The following is a 22,216-nucleotide window of genomic DNA, read 5'->3' as shown; positions in this document are numbered from 1 at the left end:
CTCTTCCTGGTGTTTGGGAGGTGCCCGCTCTGTCTCAAGGGGGCTGCCCCCAGCTGATGGGGAAGGTGCCACAAGGAATGGAGCCAGGAAGGGACTGTTGCAGTAGAGGGTGGGAGCCCTGGTCTTCTCCTGGGGGTTGGAGATTCTGGGAGCTGCTCGGCCTCTCCCATTCTTTATTTTCAAAAGCCTTCACTTCCCCCCTGTTCACCTTTTCTTTGGAAGCAAACGTGGCAAAGTCCAGCTTGAAGGAAAAAAAGCCCCCCCCCTTGTTCTTGATTGATTGAACTATGGTATTTTTTATTTTTGAAAAATGCATGGGTAATCGCTGAAAAATGTAAATGCCTAATTGTCTACAGTGAAAGAAAGAAACTAAAGAGCCTGGGAATCTGGGAGGGAAGGTACAAATCCCATCACCAGTTCGCTATTCAAGATGGAATCTACCAGGTAATTCTCCCCTCCCTTCTTCCAAAGTGAATTGTGATTTTTAAAAGTTTACCTTTATTTTCTGTAGATCATAAATGTAATCACTGGGCAAATGTTAAGGTAGAGAGCTTGATTTGGGGGAAGGAACAGACCAGGAAACTGAAAGCATGTCTGAGAAATCCCTCATTCCTCTAGTCATCTAGTAGAGACTTAAAAACCAGTTGCTAGTTTATCTTTAAAATGTTCCGCCATCTTTGTGTTCCCTACAAAAGATGCAAAAGGACTGCAGATTCAATGTAGCCTAAAGGCCCAGTGTGACAGGAGCGAAGTCTCTGGCCACGCAGAAGAGTAGATGGGAAGACCCAGAGTGGGATTCAGATTTTACAAAAACGTCACCGACTTTGCTCTGCCTGTAGCAAGCAGAGGTCAACAATACCTCGCTCTTACACAAAAGAGGGCTGCTTCCTCTTGAAGTTCACAACCTGAACCAGCAAACCGCTAGAGACACCGAGCATCCGTATTGGTCAGCAAAGCCAAATACTATTACAAGCCCCAAATCTCAGGAGTCTAACACAATGCATTTATTTCTTATCACATAAGGTCTAATGAACTTTTGGCTTGTAATGATATGGAACCTGGTCTTCTGCCTTCTTGTGACTCTACTATCTCACAGGGCCTCGGAGTCCTTCCTGGGTTCCTCTGCATCTAGCCAGCAGAAGGCAATAAAGAGAGCATGGAGGATTGTCTGGAAGTAGCATGCCTCCTCTCCAACCACAGTCTGCTGGCCAGAACTCAGTCACATGGCCACGGCTACCTACAAGGGAGATTGGGAAATGTCTGTGCCATGGCTAAAAGCCCTCCAGTGTGAAAGACGCCCCTGGGACTTGGGTTTGGCTCTGGACAAGTCATGTAGCTAAATACTGATCTCCATCTTACAAATGGTGGTAATTCCACCGGCCTTTCCTGTCTCGCAGGGATTTGGCAAGGTATAGAGATATAAAAGGCTCCTAGAGGGACCATCTGGTCTAGCCTCTTTAGGCAAGGTCATTGTCATTATCCTCATGTTATAAATCACCTGCCTGGTGTGACACAGCTAGTTTACGGCAGGGCTAGGATCCGAACCAGTTCTATGGGATATAGTTTCAGAAGGCTGGTTGGTATACGGTCCCTGGATATCCTTTCGTTGCGTATAATCACTAGAAACAGCTATTCATATTATGTAAAATCCCTGTGAGATTTTTTTTTTCAGTTCTTAGTATAGAACCACTTATGGTCAGGCTTAGAATAGCGAGGTTACTGGTCTATGTCCTATACGTACAATAGCTCATCTAATCTTCGCCGTAACCCTGGGAAGTAGGGACTATTATTATCCTCACTTTAGAGATGACGACGCTGAGGCACAGAGATTAAGTAACTTGCCCAAGGTTGTACGGATAACAGGTGCCAGATCTGGGGCTTGATCCCAGGCAATCTGGCTCCAGAATCTGGCCCTGGGTATTTAACTACACTGCCTCTCTGAGCTGGTGGACTCCATGTCTAGCCCTCTCGGGTGTGTCCCATCAGCGCCGAGCCCGATACTCGGGCTTTAATATTCGGAGTTTCCTCTCTCAGTGAGTGACCTTGAAGGTCCATGACAGGGAGTCATTTGTAAATTTGCTGAGGCATGAATTTGAGCCCCAAGCATAGGAAATTGATACGTAGGAACGCACTACTTCAAGGGAGACCCAGCCCCGATCTCCAGCTCTGACAGGCCAACGAGGCTTTTTTTTTTTTTTTTTTCCTTTAAAAATTTTTGGTCTACTCATCACTCACTGGGTAGGCAGTAACTATTGTGCAATAATAAAGATATTTATTTCCTTGTGAAAAGCAGCCATGCAATGAGAGAGGGACTCTCCAGTTTCAGGTTAAAAGGCACCTTGGTGATTTGGTGGGGGTTGGGCAAGGTGAGCACAGTCACTGGACTCAAGGTGATTGCTCATTGGGGTTGTTTTGTTTATTGTTGCATAAGAAACTACCCTAAAGCTTACTGGCTTAAGAAACAAGAGCCCACCTGTTGGTTCAAGATGCTGGAGTCTGGGATGAGCTCCCTGGGCAGTTCTTCTAGTCTCCCTGGTAGTCCGTCTGCTAGTGGGTCACCTGGGAGCTGGGTTCAGCTGGGCTGCTGGGCTGGCTACACTCTTTCCGTGTTGTCTCAGGACTTCTCCCTCTCCAAGCAGCCTCTCTGCGTGGTCTCTCCAGCAAGGGAATAGGACTTCTTACCTAGTGGTTTAGGGTCCCCAAGACTGTAAAGGCAGAAGCTTCTAGGCCTTCTCAAGGCTGGGCCTGTGACTTGTATTACTGACAGAATGAGCCGGGTCACAGGCCTGGCCCAGACTCCCGGACAGAGAAATTCAAGAAGGGCATGAGGACCAGGCGGGGTGGAAACAGGCCACCCAGTGGTGAAGTCTGAAGCTTCTGTATTTACAGATTTGAGGACTCCCAGAGGTCTCAGGAGAAGCTGGCTGTACATTAAAATGCAGGTTAAATAAAATCCTCTCCTTTCACTCCAGTGGAAAAAGCCTGTTAGATATGTTTGGTTTTTCTCCATCCCCAAACTACCAAACCGGTTATCTGGGTCCACGAAAGCACTGAGGCTATAGATGTCACCACCCAAAAGGAAAGGGAACTGAAGTGGGTGACTTCTCTTGCGTCTCCCATACTTTGTCTCAGAGGTATCAATTTTTAAAAAGGTATCAGTGCCCGCCTTCAGAGAAAAACCGAGAATAATTGCTGAAAAGTCGGTAGCATGCCAGTCAGATCAGGAGACAAGACGATTTCTGATCTCCGTCTACTCTTCCCTGGCAAGTCACACATCCTTAGGTGACTTAGCAGGCACGGCTGGCGCCCCCAGCTGCCCCCAGACGTAGAGCTGTGTTCCTGCTCAGTCTTCCACGCTTCCGTTCCAGATCATCGTCCTCAGGTCCTTCAGCCGCTGGAGTCTGCGGGGTAAAGGGCTACTTGGGTGCACCGCCCACATCCCCCTCCCTCACCAGGTCTCAAGCCCGCACCAGTCAGAGCTGGGCACTAGTGGCTGACAGCTCACAGCCAAGTCCCTCTCTGTGAACTGTCCTTGACTCGAGAGAGAGCCACCTTTCCAAGGTCGCACCCCTTCCCATGGCAGCCCTACTCTGATGCCTTGCCTCATTTCGGGACAGTTCTGCAGGGCCAAGGCGGCTCCAGAGCTCCTCCTTGGGACAGGCTGAGCCTTTGCTGTAACTGTGTCACGGCCGCCTTCTCTTTGCCCAGTCGTGCCTCGCTCCTTCCTAGATGTTGACCCCAGAAGCATTTGTACCATACTTCTTGCACACCTATGTCCATGTCAAAGTCTACTTCCAGAGAACCTGACCTGAGATAGGGGGCTTGTACCCTGTGTTGCTTAGCACTACAGGTTGGGCTACTATGGATATACACAGAAAGAGGCAGGACATACAATAGGTCATTCCCAAATTCTTCCAGCTGGGAAGACAAGTACTTAAGTAACAATATGAGAAAATAAGCAAACATAACAGTCTTAAGTAAAGTTTGATGATGCAATGATTTTTTTTCCCCTCCTCACTCTACCCTTCACAAAGTTTTTCACCCCAAAGTTTTTTTTTGTTTGTTTTTTGTTTTGTTTTGTTTTGTATTGTTTTGTATTTAGGGGATGGGTGATTCATGACATTGATTATATGGTTAACAATTGCGCCTAAGTGTTCTCCCACCTGATTATTTCTTCCTTTGGGCATGGCACTGGCAATCAAAATTTATCTTTCAAATTAAGGCTATAATTATATTTTGATAAAGATCTAGCAATTCAATGAGAATGAAATTTTGAGGGTTGCCAGGAAACGGATGACTCTGGGTTATAGAGAAGGGTTTGCATGCAGAATACTAATAGGTGGTTCAGCACTCTTATCTAGACCTTTCCAATAGCGTCTGATAATGCAGGCCCATCAAGTACTGTTTCTCTCCTATTATTCTAGGAGGATAAAAGCGATGAAAGATATAAGCAGGGTTTTATGAATGAAAAGGTGATTCATTGGATGTCTTTTGGTCTATCTCACTAGAGTTAAGAAATAGAGTAATAATTATGTGGTATTGCCACAGAATACAGGAGACAAAAGCTTTCTCTTATTTCCCTGCCTCCTCTTTTATTGTAAATAAAAGCAAGATGTCCTAGATATTGGGTTATTGTTTTCTGTTGGGAGACAGGGACCTGCATATGAAATGGTGTTGACTCCCAGGAAAATAGAAACAGTGGAAATGTGTATCATGCCATATTCTAATTTTTCTTTCCCTTTCCTTTCCCTTTTATACTGTCCAATTATTACAAATTCATTCATTCAACAAATATGGAGTCCAGATATTGTGTGGGTCCTACTGAGGGATCTAAGAAAGTTTAAAGTAGGTAACCACGTATGGAAATAATAAGTAACAATCCAATAGAGTAGCACCCAACATAGTATTTTGGGGAAGGGTTGGGAGTAATCTTTTTATTGGAAAAACTGAATTACATTTATATATTGAATATAACTTAAATACAATTAAACTATATAAAGGTCTTAAGGGTTGAGTTCCATGAGCTCTGAAATATACATGTCTGTAACCACCTCCTGAAATAATATATAGTACCTTTCCATCAACCCCAAAATTGTTAGTACCCCTTTCTAATCTTCCACCCGCTGTGGCAACTATTACGCTAATTTCACCGAGATTAAATTTGCCCGTTCAAGAACCTCATATAAATTGACTCATACAGTATGATTTTTTAAAGATGTATTTATTTATCTGGGAAAGAGCGAGTGAGTGCCGTGGGAAGGGCAGAAAGAGAAGGAAGAGAGAGGATCCTCAAGCAGACTCCCCACTGAGCATGGAGCCTGATGTGGGGCTTGATCCCAGGACCCTGAGATCATGACCTGAGCCAAAATCAAGAGTGGGATGCTCAACCGACTGCCACCCAGGCACCTCTACAGTATGGCTTTTAAAAAATGTCTGGCCTCAGGGCACCTGGGTGGCTCAGTCAGTTGCACGTCTCACTGTTGGTTTCAGCTCGGGTTGTGATTTCGGGGTGATGAGATGGATCACTGCATCACGCTCTATGCTCAGCACAAGTCTGCTTGAGATTCTCTCTCTCTCCCCTTCCACCTCTCCCCCTCCCCCAATAAATGAATAAATCTTTAAAAATGTCTGGCATCTTCCAGCAAAATATTTTTTAAATTTATCCACGTTGTAAATATCAGTAGTTCATTCCCCCCCGCCCCTTTTCTTAATTGCTGAGCAGTAATCCATTGTAGAAATATACCACAGTTTATCTAAACATTTTGCTGGGCTGTTTCCAGTTTGGGGCTATTATGAATAAAGCTGCTGAGAATATTTTTGAACACATCTTTTTGTGAATTTATGTCTTCATTTCTTCTGGGTAAATACAAATGAAGTTGCTTAGTCATAGGGTACATGTATGTTTAGTTTTGTAAGAAACTGGCAGAGATTACTCCAAAATGATTGTACCATTTTACATTCCCACCAGCAATTTATCACAGTTCTAGTTGCTCTGTACCCTCGTCAGCACTTGGTATATTAGCTCTCATTCCAGATATAAAATGGTATCTCACTATGATTTTAATTTGAACTTCTCTGATGACAAATAATGTTGAATACCTTTTTATGTGCTTATTAGACATTCCTATCTTCTCTTCTGAAATGTCTAGTTAATCCCTTTTCTCATTTTTAATTGGGTTCTTTGTCTTTTTATTATTGGCTTGTAGTAGCTCTTTATATTTTCTGGCTGGAAGTTCTTTGTCAGATACGTGGATTACAAATATTTGCTCCCAGTAAATTGCCTTGCCAATTTATTTTCCAGTAGTGTTCTTTTGGTGAGTAGAATTTTTAAAAAATTTTGAAAGAGTCCAGCTCATCAATATTTTCTTTTATGGCTAGTCCCTTTTGAGCCCTGTCAGAGAAATCTGCTTCTCTCAATTTCATGAAGATTTTTCTCATGCATTTTCTTCCAGAGGTTTTATAGCTCTAGCTTTTATGTTTAGGTCAATGATCTTCCTATAATTACTTCTTGTGTATGGAGTAAGGTTGGGGTCAAAATTCAGTTTTTTCCCACATGTATATTCATTTGTTCCAGAACCACATGTAAAAAAAAAATTTTTTCCCGTTGAATTAACACCTTTAAAAAAAAAAAAATCACTCGAATGTATGTCTGTGGGTCAATTTCTAGACTCTCTGTTCCAGTGATCTATATGTATACTCTCTTGCCAAAACCACACTGTCTTGACCTCTGTAGACTTATAGTAAGTCTTAAAATCAAGCAGTATAAATCCTCCAGATTTTTTTTCTTTCAAGATTATTTTAGCTATTCTAGAACCTATGCATTTCCTTTTTAAATTTTGTTTAAATTCACTTAGCCAACCTATGCATTTCCATATACATTTTAGGATTAGCTCATGAATTTCTTCAGAACAAATGCTGGAGTTCTGATTGGCCAGTGATTTAAATCTGTTAGGGCATTTGGGGAGAATGGACATCTTTAACAATATCCTCTGATCCCTGAATATAGTATAGCTTTTGATCTTCTAGGTCTTTAGTGTCTCTTAGTGATGTTTTACTGTTCTTAGTATAGAGGACTTGCACATCTTTTGTTAGATTTATCCCTATGGATTTGATATTTTTGATGCTATTATAAATACAAATTCCTTCTTATTCTGCAATTTTTCATTACTAGTATATATAAACACAGTTGATTTTATATATTGACCTTATATCCACTGGCTTTTCTAAATTCACTCTTTAGTGCTACCAGTTTTTATAGATTCCATAGGGATTTTAATCTACACAATTATGTTTGATAACAACAATATTTACTACTCTCTTTCTTATGTTTTATTACACTAGTGAGAGTAGATGTTTGATTTCTTCCCAGTCTTAGGGGAATGCAGTCAGTGTTTCACCATTAAATAATGGTGGTAGTTATAGATTTTTCAGAGATGACCTTTGTCAGCTTTTGGTATCCAGACTTCATAGAATGAGTAGAGAAGTGTTCCTTTCTTCTCTGTTTTCTGAAATAATTCACGTAAATTGGTATTATTTCTTCCTAAAATGTTTCATGGAACTCACTGGCAAAGCCATCTGGGCCCAGAATTTTTTCTGTGGGAAGGGTTTTGATTAAGAATTCAAGCGCTTAAGGAGATATGGGACTATTTATATTTTCTATTTCTCCTGCTAGTTTTTTTAAAGGAATTAGCTGTTTCATCTAAGCAGTTGAATATATTAATACTGTAGACTGGAGTAGGCACAAAGACCAAAGATATCACTTGAGGGGCTACCTGAAGAGAAGGGACTTAGGGAGATAAGGAGGAAAATCATGACTAAAAACTGGTGTGAGAAAAGACATGAAGTGGGATATGCAGTGGCGTGTGTTGTTGGACATGGGCTGTAACAATCTGGTTGAAAGAGAAGTTTTGGGTAAAAGAGAAATGGAGAACGTTAGATAGCTCAGACATGGGTCAATGCCACCATATTGAGGAGTTTGGACTATATATAGGCAATGAAGAAGCCTTGGATGATTTCCAGGGAATGGTACTTCAGGTGGATGGATTTGGAATGATGGACTGGTAGCCAGCAGAGAGTGACAGCACATGCAGGTCTTTTAGAACTGGCGCAGCGTGCAGGGGTGAGCACTGGCTCAGGGAAAGGAGTCTGGTCAAGCGTAAAGCTGCGAAGAGTAAAGTGCTTTGAGTTTTCTCAAGATAAAGACCTCTGAATATTTATTTCCTTGAACACAACACAATGTTAAGCACCTCGTATATACTTCTCTCACTCTGTTACTGCCTCTGTTCCCATATCCACCTCTTTACCTGAACATCCAGCACCTTCAGGAGGTTTTCCACGCCAAAGTGCTAGTGCCTTCCACAGAGTAGATGCTTAATTAATACCAAGCGAATGAAGGACATCTGAAATGGACCCGTGAATCTGTGAATGAAAGAACAAAAGGCAGAATAAAGAAAAACCGTATTAGTTAGAATAGGCTATGTTAGGATCCGTTAACATATAAACCAACAAAACTCAGCACTTTAACACAAGAAAAGTCCTATTTCTTCATCACACCAAGTCTGATGTAGGCCTAGAACACGTAGCCCCCAGGGGGCAGAGGAAAAGAGAGCAGCGAGCTCTTGGGGAGGTCTTGTAAGGACCAGGCCTACAAATGGTGTACACTGCCTCTGCCCGCATCCCACTGGCTAGTAGCTGACACTCTGTTATCTGGCCCCAATCCAACTGCATAGGAAGCTAGAGAATACAGACGCACACACAGATATTTGCTAAGCACTAAGGACAATTAGGATGGAGTAAAAGGGGAAACTATTATTACTTCCAGCCTGGAGAAACCTAATCCCTAGAGACAGTAAGAGGCTTACAGAGGATGGCCTACAGACCACACACCAGTTCTGCCAATAGAGCTCAGTCTCCCTGCCTTTTAGGCCTTAACAGTTACCACCTCGGGGCCTGCATATTGCTACCTAATTTTTAGATGCCAACTCCTCCAGAAGGAACTGTGAACAGAACGAAGCACTAATAGACTCCGCTGTCGGTTACCTGGTAGCTCCAGCCAGAAGCACAAATGGAGAGAGGCACAATGTGGGTCAGGGAAGGAAGTTTTGATGATGAACCTCCCGGGAGGCAGCAAAGCAGTCCTGCTCTGGGAGGCGTCTGTGCTAAGCTCATGCCAGCTGCCTACAGAGAACTCTATATCCTCTGTGATCTGGAGTCTCCTGTTCCAGGATCAAAGCAGCCACCTCGACAGAGCCTAGAATGCATGGCGAGGGCACAGCAGCCAGGGGATCTGCTGCTGGGGTGTGTCATGTGTAGCCAGAGGTGTGACAGGAGCGCCCTGTCTGCTGCAGGAGGGGGAAACAGGAGGAAGAAGGTTGCCTCTCAGGGTTGGGCTGTGTGGTTCCTGTTTGGTTTTCGGAGTTGGTATGAGGGTCCGAGATGACGAAGGCCGAGCAAACGGCTCAAAGTCTGACACATAGTGGGTTCTCAGGAAGAGGTGCTGTTGCTGATCGTGATGATGGAGGACAGGGGAAACTAAGTCTCCCATCTTAAAAAAGAATTGGGGGGAGGCACTGCAGAGAGCCTGTTGCTTTCCCCCCTGGAAGCCACCTCCCTAAGCTGTGGCAGCTTAAGCTGTGGACTGTGTCCCCGCTCCCAGGCACCAAGCAGTGGTAGATCCATTTAAACAGAGTGAAATAACAAATGCAAATAAAATGGCAGGACTCTCAGAAAATGAGCCGCCAGAGAGATGAGAAGTGAACCAACCGCAGGAAATCATGAAAGACAGGGCTAAAAAACATACGGTCACTATAAATGAAGAAAGTAAGAAAGCCGTTTTCTACTGCTCTTTCCCTCACTCATTCTGTCCCTGCACTCGGGCTTTGCTGTTACTCAAGAGCTCAAACATGATCCCACCTCGGATAGGATAGCTTCTTCCTTCTCTTCCTCCGCTTAGCTGCCTGCTTCTCGGGATTAGGTATGTGCTCCGGTGGCACCTTTGAGAGAAGCCTGCCCTCACCGCCGATCTTAGTTTGAGTTCCCCTGGAAGCAGACCCTGAGACAAGGGTTGGAGTACAAGTGGTTTACTTGTGCAGGCAAGCCCAGCAGCACCTGTTGCGGAGTGGGGAGGAGAGAGGAGGGAACAAATCTTAAGACGCGCTCGCGAGCGCCCGTAGAGCAGCTGGAACTCAGTCCTGCTGAGGACATCCAGGAGGGGTGGAGACCGCACTTCTGTTAGCTTAACCTCAGAGGAGAGTATCTGGAATTGTGGAGGGCTGCCCCCAGGGGCATGGATTCTCTCATACTTCTGGCCCTGCTAGTGACCCAGCATTCTACTGTCCCCAGGAGAAAAATCACCCCCAGACGGAGAGGCTCAGAAGGTCATGGGAAGCAGTCTTTGGAGTGAAGCCCAAGGGCATGCTGGCCAGGCACCAAGCTTCCCTGCTTTGCCACCCTGCAAAACAACCACCCCATCGCTCTTGATCCCCTTACCCCCCACTTTCTGACTTCCTTCTGTGAGGCGCCCTGATATGTATTAGATCTGTATGCTCGTTATGTGTCTCTCCTGCTGGACAGCAAGCTCCAGGACGACAGACTTCATATGTCTGTCCATGCCGCGGGGAGGAATAGCACTCGGAATGCTCAGTGTTTGTTTGCTGAATGAGTGAATCTTCAGAGAAAGATGGAAACTTGTTGACATTATTATCCTCAGCACATAAAAGTGTGGAAGAAGCAGGGCAGAAGTACGTTGCAGGAATAGAGGTGATTATCGCACAGGGGAGGGCCGTGGCAGGTCCCTGATTCATATTTGTTGTTTTTGCTTTTTTTTAAAGTTTTCTCATTCCAGTTAACATACAGTGTTGTATTAGTTTCAGGCGTACAGTACAGTAATTCCACACTGCCATCCGTCCCCTGACGCTCACCAGGACCGGGGCCCTCCTTCATCCCCATCACCTGTGACACATTTTCCATCCTATAAAGAAATGCTTGTTGGTGGTGGTTTTCTATCCATGCACCAACTGGTGGACACTTGGGTTGCTTCTGTTATCTTGGCTGTTGTAAAAAAGGCTGCCGCAAACATAAGGGTGCACGTATCCCTTTGAATTAGTGTTCTTGTATGCTTCAGGTAAATTCCTAGTAGTGCAATTGCTGGATCATAGGGTAGTCCTTTTTTTAACTTTTTGAGGAACCTCCATACTGTCTTCCACAGTGGCTGCACCCGTTTGCATTCCCACCAGCAGTGAAAGAGGGTTCCTTTTCCTCCACATCCTCAACACCTGCTGTTTCTTACATTGTTGGTTTTAGAAATTCTGACACGTGTGATGTACATCTCATTGTGGTTTTGATTTGCATGTCCCTGATGATGAGTGATGTGGAGCATCTTTTCATGTGTCTGTTGGCCATCTGGATGTCTTCTTTGGAGAAATATCTGTTCATGTCTTCTGCCCATTTTTTTCCACTGGATTGTTTGGTTTTCAGTGTTGGTAAGTTCTTTATATATTTTGGATACTAAACCTTTATTAGATCTGTCATTTGCAAATATCTTCTCCCATTCCACGGTTGCCTTTTAGTTCTGTTGATTGTTTCTTTCACTGTGCAGAAGCTTTTTATTTTGATCTAGTCCCAATAGTGTATTTTTGCTTTTGTGCCCATTTTGTTTTTGCTTTTTAATGCATAAACAGTGAAGACTAGAGAATGATTCTAGTTTCTTGGTCTGATTTTCCTGGGTACTCAAGGATTTCATTCTTGTCATGGCCACGATAGCTATAACTTTTACCCCAGATACCAAATGGAAGAAAACCACCACCAACAAGCATTTCTTTATAGGATGGAAAATGTATCATACCCATAAAGGTCAAGCTGGTCTTGGTCTGTTAGAGAGCCCAGGCCCTCACCCAAGACAACAGTGAAAGGAGTGTGACGGGGACTGAGAGAGGAGGAGGGCTAAGACTGATGAAGTGCCGTCCAGGGAAGAAGGTGGCAAAGGAAGGGCCTGACAAGTTTTGAGTCCTCACTAACAGCTGCACATTCAACTGGGATTTTCTCAATTTTTGATATGAGCCTTTTGAGGTGTATCCAAACAAACGCAACGTACTCCAGAGCCCCACATCCACACTTGTTACTAAAAAGGCCCTGACAGCCGCACAGTTCAGAACCTGAACCATCTGCTCCAGGCCACTGGCTTAAATTCACCCGGGGAGGATGGAACTTCTGGAATTTGTTACCCCTGTAATGGCCGTCTGCTTGGTCTCTGTGGGTTTGCAGAATACTCTACCACAGAGGACACTGGCATTTCTGGAATTGGCTTCAGCCAGTAACTGATATCTGAAAAAGGCCTGGGAGGGCGCAGCAGTGAGCCAACGCAGTGGTGAGGGAGGCAGGAATCTGGCCCCTCTGCAGGTCACGTGTCCCAGGTGGCTTTTGTTCTGGAAAGAACAAACCTTTACCTGGCTCAGTAATAAAGGCAAATAAATGTTGTGCTTACCAAAGCTATCGGTTTGACAGTCTGTGAAGAAAAGTATTTTAAAAAGTCAGTACACTGACTGAAACTCATTCTTAAATGAGATTCCCCTGTTGTGTTTAAGCACTGGCTGCTTTCTCTCCAGTATCTTCACATCTTCATGTAAACATCCCTGCCCTAATACTTAATTCCCTGGAGAAATGACAGAAGGGACCCCATGAGCGCCCACCAAAAGAGGTCTGTCCCATACCTACACAGGACTGAACCTATACCTTTGATTGAATTCACTGTCAACTTTTGGGAAACAGTCCGTTTAGAAGGTGTTTTATAGGTTGTGTGAGTGTAATGAAATAATAAATGGTTCTCATTTATTACTGGAATGATCAAATTAGCCAGCTGTCTCTGCAGCAGATGAAATTCTGGCACAAATGCCTCTTCCTGACGTTGATGTGTTGGTAGAACAAGTAAGCTGACCCTCCCTGTGACTTGGACCATTGCATGGGCTCAAAACATGTCTTGGGGCTGATGTCACTGACTCATGCCATTCGGTTTGCAGGTTGGTGGCATCTGTGTTTTCACCTCGGTTTCTATTGCTGCATGGGTCCGAGGCTCTAAAAGAAAAACAGTAAAAGTATTTCTTTACTCTTCAAAGGAATGATACAGCCCATTCCTTTCCAGATCATGTTCTTTGGCCAAACTGATCTGGCCTTGGCGTCTCTGACCAGCGAAGCTCTGCTCTATGGCTCTTGAAGTTACTATCCAGAGCCAAAGGGCATTCTGAAGGCACAAGTCCATGCGGGTCAGGTGACTTGCTCTGGGGGCACGGAGAAGGCATCACTGCGTGGGCTAGCCACGGAAGGCACTCCTGGGCGCTCCTCCACTGCCTGGGAATTGGCACCGAAGCACAGTGGAATGGAGCACGGTGCCTGCAGTTTTCACTGGGTAGGTGACTTAGGGAGGTGTGTGTGAGGACAAAGAGTGACTGCTTGTAGACTCCTAATTTGGAGGCAGAGTTTGAGAAGTGAGAGCAAAGGTGGAAAAAAAGCCAGCACATAGGGAATCAGGAAAGTTAAGCCCTATTTAGTGTGCCCTCCTGCACAATCCTCACATTCGTGGATGCCCCAAAGCAACTCGTCATTCAGCCTAATGTCTGTGCATCTGGTTCTCGAGAAAAAGCTTCTGCTAATGCTTGCTGTAGACCGAGGGGATGGCTGCAGGGATGTTTCTGAAGAACAAAAGCTTTTGCAGGTTATTTCCAATAGCATGCCAGGGTAGTTAACAACTTTAAATAACCTTATTCATTATCCAGCGGGCAGTTATTGAGCACCTACAATATGCCTGATACTATACTTGGTGCTGAGATCCAGAGAAGAAATAGTTTTTGTCCTGAAAACCATACAGTCTGACAGGGAAGTGCGCGACTACAGCCGTGTATGGATCGTATTGTCACATTGACTCAGGCCCCACCATTATCATTTTCATTATCCTATCCTATCCTATCCTTATCACAATACACAAAAATACACAATACTGCATTATGTGGTAGTCTAGAAAACAGGTCTTCTAAGCAAACTAAAAGAGAAAAGATGAATGCACTGATCATTCCCCTAACTAAAAGTACAAATGACTTAAGAAGCCATAAAAGCATCCACCAACACGTTATAGTAATGAAAACAGAATCCCACTTTAATGAGCAGATAAGGTATCAAAACATTCACCTAAGAAGGGCAAGCCTCTGACTGCACTGTTGCCATATGAGTTGAGGGGAATGGGACCTACAGAAAGGAAAAGTGAACAGAAAGAATGAAGGTAAATGGTAATACAATAGGGACCATGTCCTAAGCCAAGAAAGGGCTAAATGAGTAGCCACAGCGATGAGACAGTGACTTCAGTGAATCAGAGTACTGCAAACTTGCTATAACAAGTAACCCTCAGTATTTCAGTGGCTTAATAAAATTCAGGACTATTCATAACTCGCGTAATAACTGAAGTTGGTTTGTCTTCATTGGTGCCTATCTCCTCTTCTTGCTAGAATTCAAGGATCCATGCTCCCTTCTGTCTTATGAGTCTAGCTAATCTTCAGTATGTGGCTTCGAAGGTCTCAAGAACATGAAGGATAATGTGTGGGAGGTTTTCGGGGCTCTGCTGGAAGTGGGGCAAGTGACTTCTGCCCACATTCTACTGCTAGACCTCCACACTTGGCCACACCTCACTGCAAGAGAGTCTAGGAAATACAGTCTAGTTTTGTGCCCAGGAAGAAGAGGAAATGACTTTGATAATCAGCTAGACTAGGTTGCCATGCTGAGCTAGAGGAAGAGGTCATCCACTAAGGGTCAGTTCTATATGGTCAGTGACCCTCTGGCTCCCTTACCTCCGTGTCTCTGATGCCTGGTTGAGGATATCCACTGTCATTTCCTCCATGCCATGCTTTCCGCTAGCCTTGCTTTCTCCCACATCCCCATTTTATCTTATTGAGGTGCTTATTACTATCTGATTACATCCTTCCTTATTAATGTACTTACTTCCTGGCATTCTTCCTACCTAGATATAAGTTCCACAAGGACAAGGATCGTGTCTCTAAGGTCCACCACTGTATCCCAGGGCCTAACACAGTGCCTGGCACGTGGGAGGTCTTTAATCACTCACTGCTCTGAATGAATGAACCAACTGGGCCATGGGGGTCTTGAATAGCTTCATGGAGGAGATACGACTTGGGCTGGATATCGAATAGAATTTATCTGGGAGGAGAGAGATCAGGGAACGAAAGGAGACTGATTAAAAGGAGACAGAAGAGGCCCCAAGATGTATAGATTGAGCCATTTGTACAGTTGAGCCACATCCATTCAACCCACATAGCTGAGCTCCTGTAACACACAGGTCAGTGTGCTAGACCGGTGCTTAGTTAGAGGATGCGAAAAATACACAATAAAGCCCATCTCTATCTTCAAACAGGTTGTGCTAAGCTCTGCTTTGGGGGCAACTAAGATACTTCTGGTCATATAGCAGGTCCCTCATCCTGGCCACCAGGGCATTCCACTGAATGACTTCAGTCTCCCTTTCGGGGGTGACCATAGTTTTCCCACGTGGATGTCTGCTCCTGTGCGGAGCAGCAATGTGAGTTAGAAAGTAGGATAGTGAGGCAGGAAGTAGTGCGGGGCTGTGGAATCAGATGTACTCACTGCCAAGTCCTAGGTCTTGGGACTTTATAAACTTTGGGCCCTTGGGCATGTTCCGTAATCTCTCTGCACCTATTCAGTAAATTGCAGATAATCAAATGTGCTTCCTGGGTTTATTGGGGGAACCAAATGAGATTACCTCTACCAAGAGCCTAAGCAAGTGCCCAGTTCACACACATGCTCACTGAGTGGTGGTGTCTCCCCCCTTGATGGCCCCTAACCTGCCCTCCGCTGCTTCACACAGCTCCTGGCCTGGCTGCAGAGAGCTGCTCCTGGGACTCACACCACACTGACTCTTTCCAGCCTTCATATTGGCTTGCCTCATAGGAACTGCCAGTAGTCACATCCTTTTTCCCTCAAAATGGAAATTGTACGTGGTTCTCTTCCAGTGTTTTCTAACCTGGCTGCTAACCCTATCCATCAGCCCTCCTCTCACTTCGTGCCTCCTCCCCCTCTCGCACCACAGAGCGCACCTGTTGAACCTGTATCGCACTCAGTGCCTCTCTACGATACACACCTGATCCCACGTGGGATCATCATCTAATCTGTCTAATGGGGCTATGAGGTTAGAAATTCCCAAGGGCACCAATGATTTCTTTTTCTCCTTAAAGTACATCTGCACAATACTTTGAACTTAGTAAGAGGTGACACTTTCTGTTTCCCAGCCCCAAGTGTGATTAGACAGGGACTCCAGTACACTTGGAGGGAGTTGAAATCTGCTGGTGAGCCTCTGAACCATGTCAGCCAGCACTGGGGCCCAAGACCCTTGTCCTCTAATGTGACCCCTCTAGAATCAGTTGCCTGCTTTAACTTTTTTCTCTCTTCTCCTCTCACTTCTGACTGCCTCCTTAGCAAATCAACCTGAGGGAGAGAAACAAGACAAATTCCTTGAACCCGAGAGGGAGAAATAAGGGTCATTTATCTATTTTGAAAGATTACTGACGTTTTCGGATCCTCATCTGCCTATTTAAGAGATATAAAGTTGGACCATACGAAATTGATAATATCCAACTGTTAGTTTAATATGGTTCAGGCTAGTCTTGGTATTTGGACTTATTCACAGTTGTTCATAGGTGAAGTGGTCTGATCCCTGTGTGTGGTCTGCTTACCCAAATGGTTGGTAGAGAGATCCCTGGAGTGGCTATGCATAGCTTCTGATGGGCCTGTGGCCTTCAGTAGGTTCTGCCATTGCTTATGGAGTTTCTGTCATAGGCTCCGGATTCAAAAATGGCTAGTTAATTTCCCTTTTCCCTGCAGGTGCCAACATATGTGTTTGATCTCTGGGATAGATGCCAAGACCTCCAGGCTTGAGTTTTCAAGTCTTCTGGAGATCAAAGGCTCTCCTCAACACCACATGGGTTTCTCTGTGCTGTTACTCAACAAAGCCAATCCAGTTCCTCCAAGGGCCAATGGCAAAGTCCCCAAGAGAGAAGGAGGGGGGAGGGAAAGAAGGAACTCCCAGATTTCTAAATATTGCACCCCATGGGGCAGATGAGTATAAGAACAAGAAGGCATGTATGTTTTTCTCAAGCTACAAATTAAAAATACAGAAACTTACAGACTCACTTACTTATGAACTAGATCCATCCAAATGGGCTGGCCAGGAGTCTCTCAGTTTCTTTTTATGTACCCAGAAGAATATACAGGACCTTAACAATCATTGTTATTCAATACCTTCAATCATTTCATGTGACTTTTAAACAAAGGACTCCATTTCCAGTAGAAAATATCCTAAAGATAAAAACAAATCTAATACTGAGTTGAGTTGTCTTATTGTAGTCATTTTGAGACTATTCAAATAAGAAATTGTGCCACTATCATTAAGAATCAAGATTTTCAGCATAAGAGAAAAGAGATCAATTATAAAATCAAGACACTTAAATTAAAACCTGTAATCTTAGATTTGAATTGGAAATAGCAGTTTGAACTCGTGATTTAGCTTCATCTTCTGAAACTTATATATTCTCTAGCTCAGCAGAAGAATCCTAGAGTCAATGATAACCCAGCAACAATAAATATCCCTGGCATGTAGAACGTGGTCTCTTAAAGCTGTTCACTTTGAGGGGAGCCAGACCTTTTTGGAGAAAGGCTGATTCCAGGTCCAGGGCAACAAACGTGCAAGATGAACCTGAAATACTTTATTATACCCGAAACTCTGTTAGAGGAGGAAATAGACCTGAGAGGTCCAACTCAATGCCACACAGCAGGTAGGACCCTAGGAATAGCCAGGGAATAGCCAAGGCAGCCTCCTCCAGACAGGCCTCCAAGCCACAGCCCTCTCAGCTAATGCTCCTACTAGAATCCAAAGCTGTCTGGCCAGGATTCCTCACTGCCACACTTGAGGGATTTTGACAACAAATCCATTCTGAGCTATTTCGGCATTGGGGGACTTTTAAAATTAGCTAGCAGCACAATCAAGACATCCCACATTTGAAATGCACATGTTTGTGTGCTGTGAGGATTACATTCCTAAATCCCCCAAGACTATTGCTACCCTGGCCATATTCCCTCACCCTTATCACTTCCATGCACAGAAGCCTGATTTATAGCTCCCAGGAACTGCATTTGTTGTCTGAGGGCCTCCTCTGGCCAGGGAGGCTGCTTTTCTAGAAATCCCAGAGAAATATTGTTCTGGTGCCTAGGCAGCCCTCAACCAATGACTGACAGGAAGTGGTAGATAAACACCCCAACTCCCTCACCTCTAAAGTGTGTGTTACACGCTGACTCCCAAAGGATCCAGCCCCCAGTTACCCATAGAGTCACCGTTTGTTGGCTTTCTTCCCTTCATTTTCTCACTTCCCCTAATACCTCCTATTGGCAGCTTCCTGGAATTACCTCCTAAATAAATGTGGACCTGAACTTTTGTCTTAGTGCCTGTCCTGGCGAAACCCAAACTCTTCATTCTCTGAGTCTGTCTTCCATGGGCAAATAGAGAGGGAAGGAGCCACCATCCCTGGAGAGCAGGCCTCCCTTAGTATCACGGCTGACTCAGCTAGACTAAGGTTAACTGAGTCACAAAAGAACACATCTTTTCTGACCAGATTCAATAGATCATGCATTAAGTGTTCCCCACTCATACAGCTCCTGCCTCCTCTTTTATAGAGAGCACAGAACTCATTATAAATGTCTAGGCTTTTGGAGTGGAAGGGTCTTGGAAAATGATTCCTTTTGGCTTGCAGGCTCATGTAGTTATAGCTTCCTTGTTGGCCCAATAAAGGCCATTACTTCTCCTCTACCTATAAAGATACTAATTAGCAAATAATAACTCTAAGTAAGTGCAGTGGAGGTGGTATGTGGGGCCTTTTGCAAGTATTTTTAAATTTGCCACTGTCACTGATGATCTCTGAGTAAATTTTAAGAGCCAATCTCTACCTAGGAGAAGAGATTTATTAGCATATATAATTGGCTGTCACGTGCTAAATACTTTATTGCTTCACCATTTAAATAAGCCAAGGGCATCTGTCCAGGAAGACAAGGGCCTCCATGCATGCACCGTATTGAAAACAGAAACCTTTCTTATATCCAGTGGCTGTGTGCAATGTCTCCTGAAACAGAAAAGTGACCTGCACATGCTTTTTTTGACCCGCCTCTCCCATTCCAGCTCCACTTTCTTCCCTGGAATGTCAGAGGTGCCAGCGGTCACGACGTCACATCTGTAGTTTGAGCAGAAGTGAAGGGACTTTAAAACCCCATACTCATCTTTGTGGACAGAGTGCCTTCTTTCCCCTCCATTTTCCTGCTTGAATTTCAAGGAAAGCAGAGTGCCCGCCAAAGGATGATAGTCACGGTCTTCCCGGCAACCAACGTCACCTGGTTCTTTGCAAATAGTGACAATAGATTTGTGACTTTCACCCTTTTCTAAATCTTGGAAGTATGTCGTAACTGTTCATTTGGTTTTCCTGAAAGATCAAATTCCTTACTTCTGATCAGTGTTTTCTTTTCTCCACTGAAACCTGTTTGCAAACTTGTAAAACTGTCCTTGTCTCTTTAAGGGGTGCAAGGCTCGTGAAGCAAGTGTTGAGCCAAGTTCCCATCCCCCCCCCACCCCCCCCCCCCCCCCACCCCCCCGCCTGTGATTTAAGCTCAGGCTCACATGCCTTGAAAACTGGAACAAATATGTCACTTCTTGATGACGGGCTGGTCATTTTCAGTCCAGGTTGCTGGAAGGGGAGCACTTTACCACTAAGAACATGATGTCCTTTCTGGCAAACCTAATCTTGGAGTCGACCTAATTATTAAATTGGGCTCTTCAGATAGTTTTTGCAGAGTGAAACGGTTGGCTGTCACTGATTGACATTGTTCACGCTGACACCTACCTCATTGCCTCGTCTCTCCTTCCTTGAACGAGTGCTGCTCCATACGTGGTCTCCTGACACGCAGCGCCAGCCTCCCCGGGGAACTTGCTCTTTGCTCACTTGGCTGAGGTGCTTCTGGAATCCTAAAATAAGAATGGCTGATTTCTTGGCGAACAGATGAGAACTGTCTGGGGTTTTTGTTTTGTTTTGGAAGTACAACCTGCCAGGTGGGAAATAAGGACCAGGAAGAAAGGCGAAGGAAGGGAGGAGGGGTCGCCCAGGGAAGCGTGAGGGTCAGGAGACCTGAGCGGCGGGGTTGCCAAAAATCGGGTCTGGGATCTTGGGTCAAATTTCCGAATACTGATTTCCTCGTCAGTACATGAGAGGGGTGGGCTAAACAGTAGCTTTCGGTGTGCTGACTGCTACCCAGAGCCAGAAACACATTTCTACCAGCAGGCACACACATGTGACAGAAACAACAGCTTCACAAAACAATACTTACTACATGCAGTGCGTTTTGGTATTTTCTGTTCTACTATATTCTGTTTCTTTGTCTTAAAAACCCGCTAGTCTTGACCTGCTGAATGGATTTCACAATCCACTAATGGGTCATGCCCTCGGGTCTGAAAAAACACAGAACTCTGTAATTCCCGAGGTCCCTCCCAGCAGTATTCAATGACTCTGTTAGGTGCCTGAAGGAATTTTCTTAAAACAATAGCTGAGCTGCGACAGATGGCTGTGTGCTTACATTCTGGAGGAAGTGCATGGTGTAGAGCATGGCAGCAGAGTGACCTAAAGATAAACACATAAATTATACACAGCTTCCGAGAATGTGCAGTGCTGGAGCTCCGAGAGCCACTTGGACAATTAGCATCTCCAAGTCATTACACTGAATGCTGCCCCAGTCAGTAAACCAGTATGACACTGGAGACCACAGGCTCCGTGACTGTGGGCAGCCTTCTTTCTTTATATGCTTTAAAAAAAAAATTTTTTTTAACTTTTTATTGATATACAATGTATTATTTGTCCCAGGGGTACAGGTCTGTGAATTGTCAGGCTTACACATTTCACAGCACTCACCATAGCAGATACCCTCCCCAATGTCCATCACCCAGAGCTCTATCCCTCCCCCCATCCCCCAGCAACCCACAAAAGTTTGTTTTGTGAGGTTAAGAGTCTCTTATGGTTTGTCTCCCTCCTGATCCCATCTTGTTTCATTTTTTCCCCTCCCTACCCCCCATGCCCTGCCTCTCAAATTCCTCACATCAGTGAGATCATATGATAATTGTCCTTCTCTGATTGACTTATTTCACTTAGCGTAATACCCTCTTGTTCATCCACCTCGTTGCAAATAGCAAGATTTCGGTTTTTTGATGGCTTAGTATTCCATTGGATATATATATACCACATCTGCTTTATCCATTCATCTGTTGATGGACATCTAGGTTCCTTCCATAGTTTGGATACTATGGACATTGCTGCTATAAACCTTCGGGTGCACGTGCCCCTTTGGATCCCTACATTTGTATCTTTAGGGTAAATACCCAGTAGTGCTATTGCTAGGTCATAGGGTAGCTCTATTTTCGACTTTTTGAGGAACCTCCTCCATACTGTTTTCCAGAGTGGCTGCACCAGCTTGCATTCCCACCAACAGTGTAGGAGGGTTCCCCTTTGTCCACATCCTCGCCAGCACCTGTCCTTTCCTGACTTGTTAATTTTAGCCATTCTGACTGGTGTGAGGTGGTATCTCATTGTGCTTTGGATTTGTATTTCCCTGATGCCGAGTGATTTGGAGCACTTTTTCATGTGTCTGTTGGCCATTTGGACGTCTTCTTTGCCGAAATGTCTGTTCATGTCTTCTGCCCATTTCTCGACTGGATTATTTGTTCCTTGGGTGTTGAGTTTGATAAGTTCCTTATAGATTTTAGCCCTTTATCTGATATGTCATTTGCGAATATCTTCTCCTATTCTGTCGGTTGTCTTTTGGTTTTGCTGACTGCTTCCTTTGCTGGGCAAAAGCTTCTGATCTTGATGAAGCCCCAGTAGTTCATTTTTGTGTGGGCAGCCTCCTTTCTAGCTTCCAGATTATAAGGTCCCCCAAAGACTGATCTCTAATGGCCTCATCTTTGTACACATTTCACTCACCAAGAAGACAGGCAAATAAAGAAACAAGAAACTTCGAGAGCTCCAGACTTTCCTCTTTTGTACTGCGACCCCCAATCATGGCCTCTTGGTCTTCTTTTGTTCCCAGTCCAGGAAAGGGAATGATATGTAGTGAGCAGGGACAT

At 44.6% G+C, this 22,216-nt stretch overlaps 1 protein-coding gene and 1 long non-coding RNA gene across 4 annotated transcripts in view; one reads left to right on the top strand and one right to left on the bottom strand.

The window, feature by feature from the left end:
* The window catches only part of NHS (NHS actin remodeling regulator), a 335,272-nt gene that overhangs the window by 250,251 nt on the left and 62,805 nt on the right, over positions 1-22,216 (top strand). The window lies entirely within an intron of this gene.
* Positions 1,032-22,216, bottom strand: part of LOC132007583 (uncharacterized) — an 84,976-nt gene continuing 63,791 nt past the window's right edge. The window contains exons 3-7 of the long non-coding RNA XR_009401395.1: positions 19,950-20,071; positions 9,913-10,051; positions 8,304-8,418; positions 2,474-3,401; positions 1,032-1,237 (exon numbers count right to left, since the gene is read on the bottom strand). This is a non-coding gene — a long non-coding RNA (uncharacterized LOC132007583). The remainder of the gene's footprint in view (positions 1,238-2,473; positions 3,402-8,303; positions 8,419-9,912; positions 10,052-19,949; positions 20,072-22,216) is intronic.

Source organism: Mustela nigripes, chromosome X (genome assembly GCF_022355385.1).
Source record: "Mustela nigripes isolate SB6536 chromosome X, MUSNIG.SB6536, whole genome shotgun sequence".
Lineage (NCBI taxonomy): Eukaryota > Metazoa > Chordata > Mammalia > Carnivora > Mustelidae > Mustela > Mustela nigripes.
The sequence above is the reverse complement of the archived record's forward strand: the minus strand, read 5'-3'. Positions and strand labels throughout refer to the sequence as shown.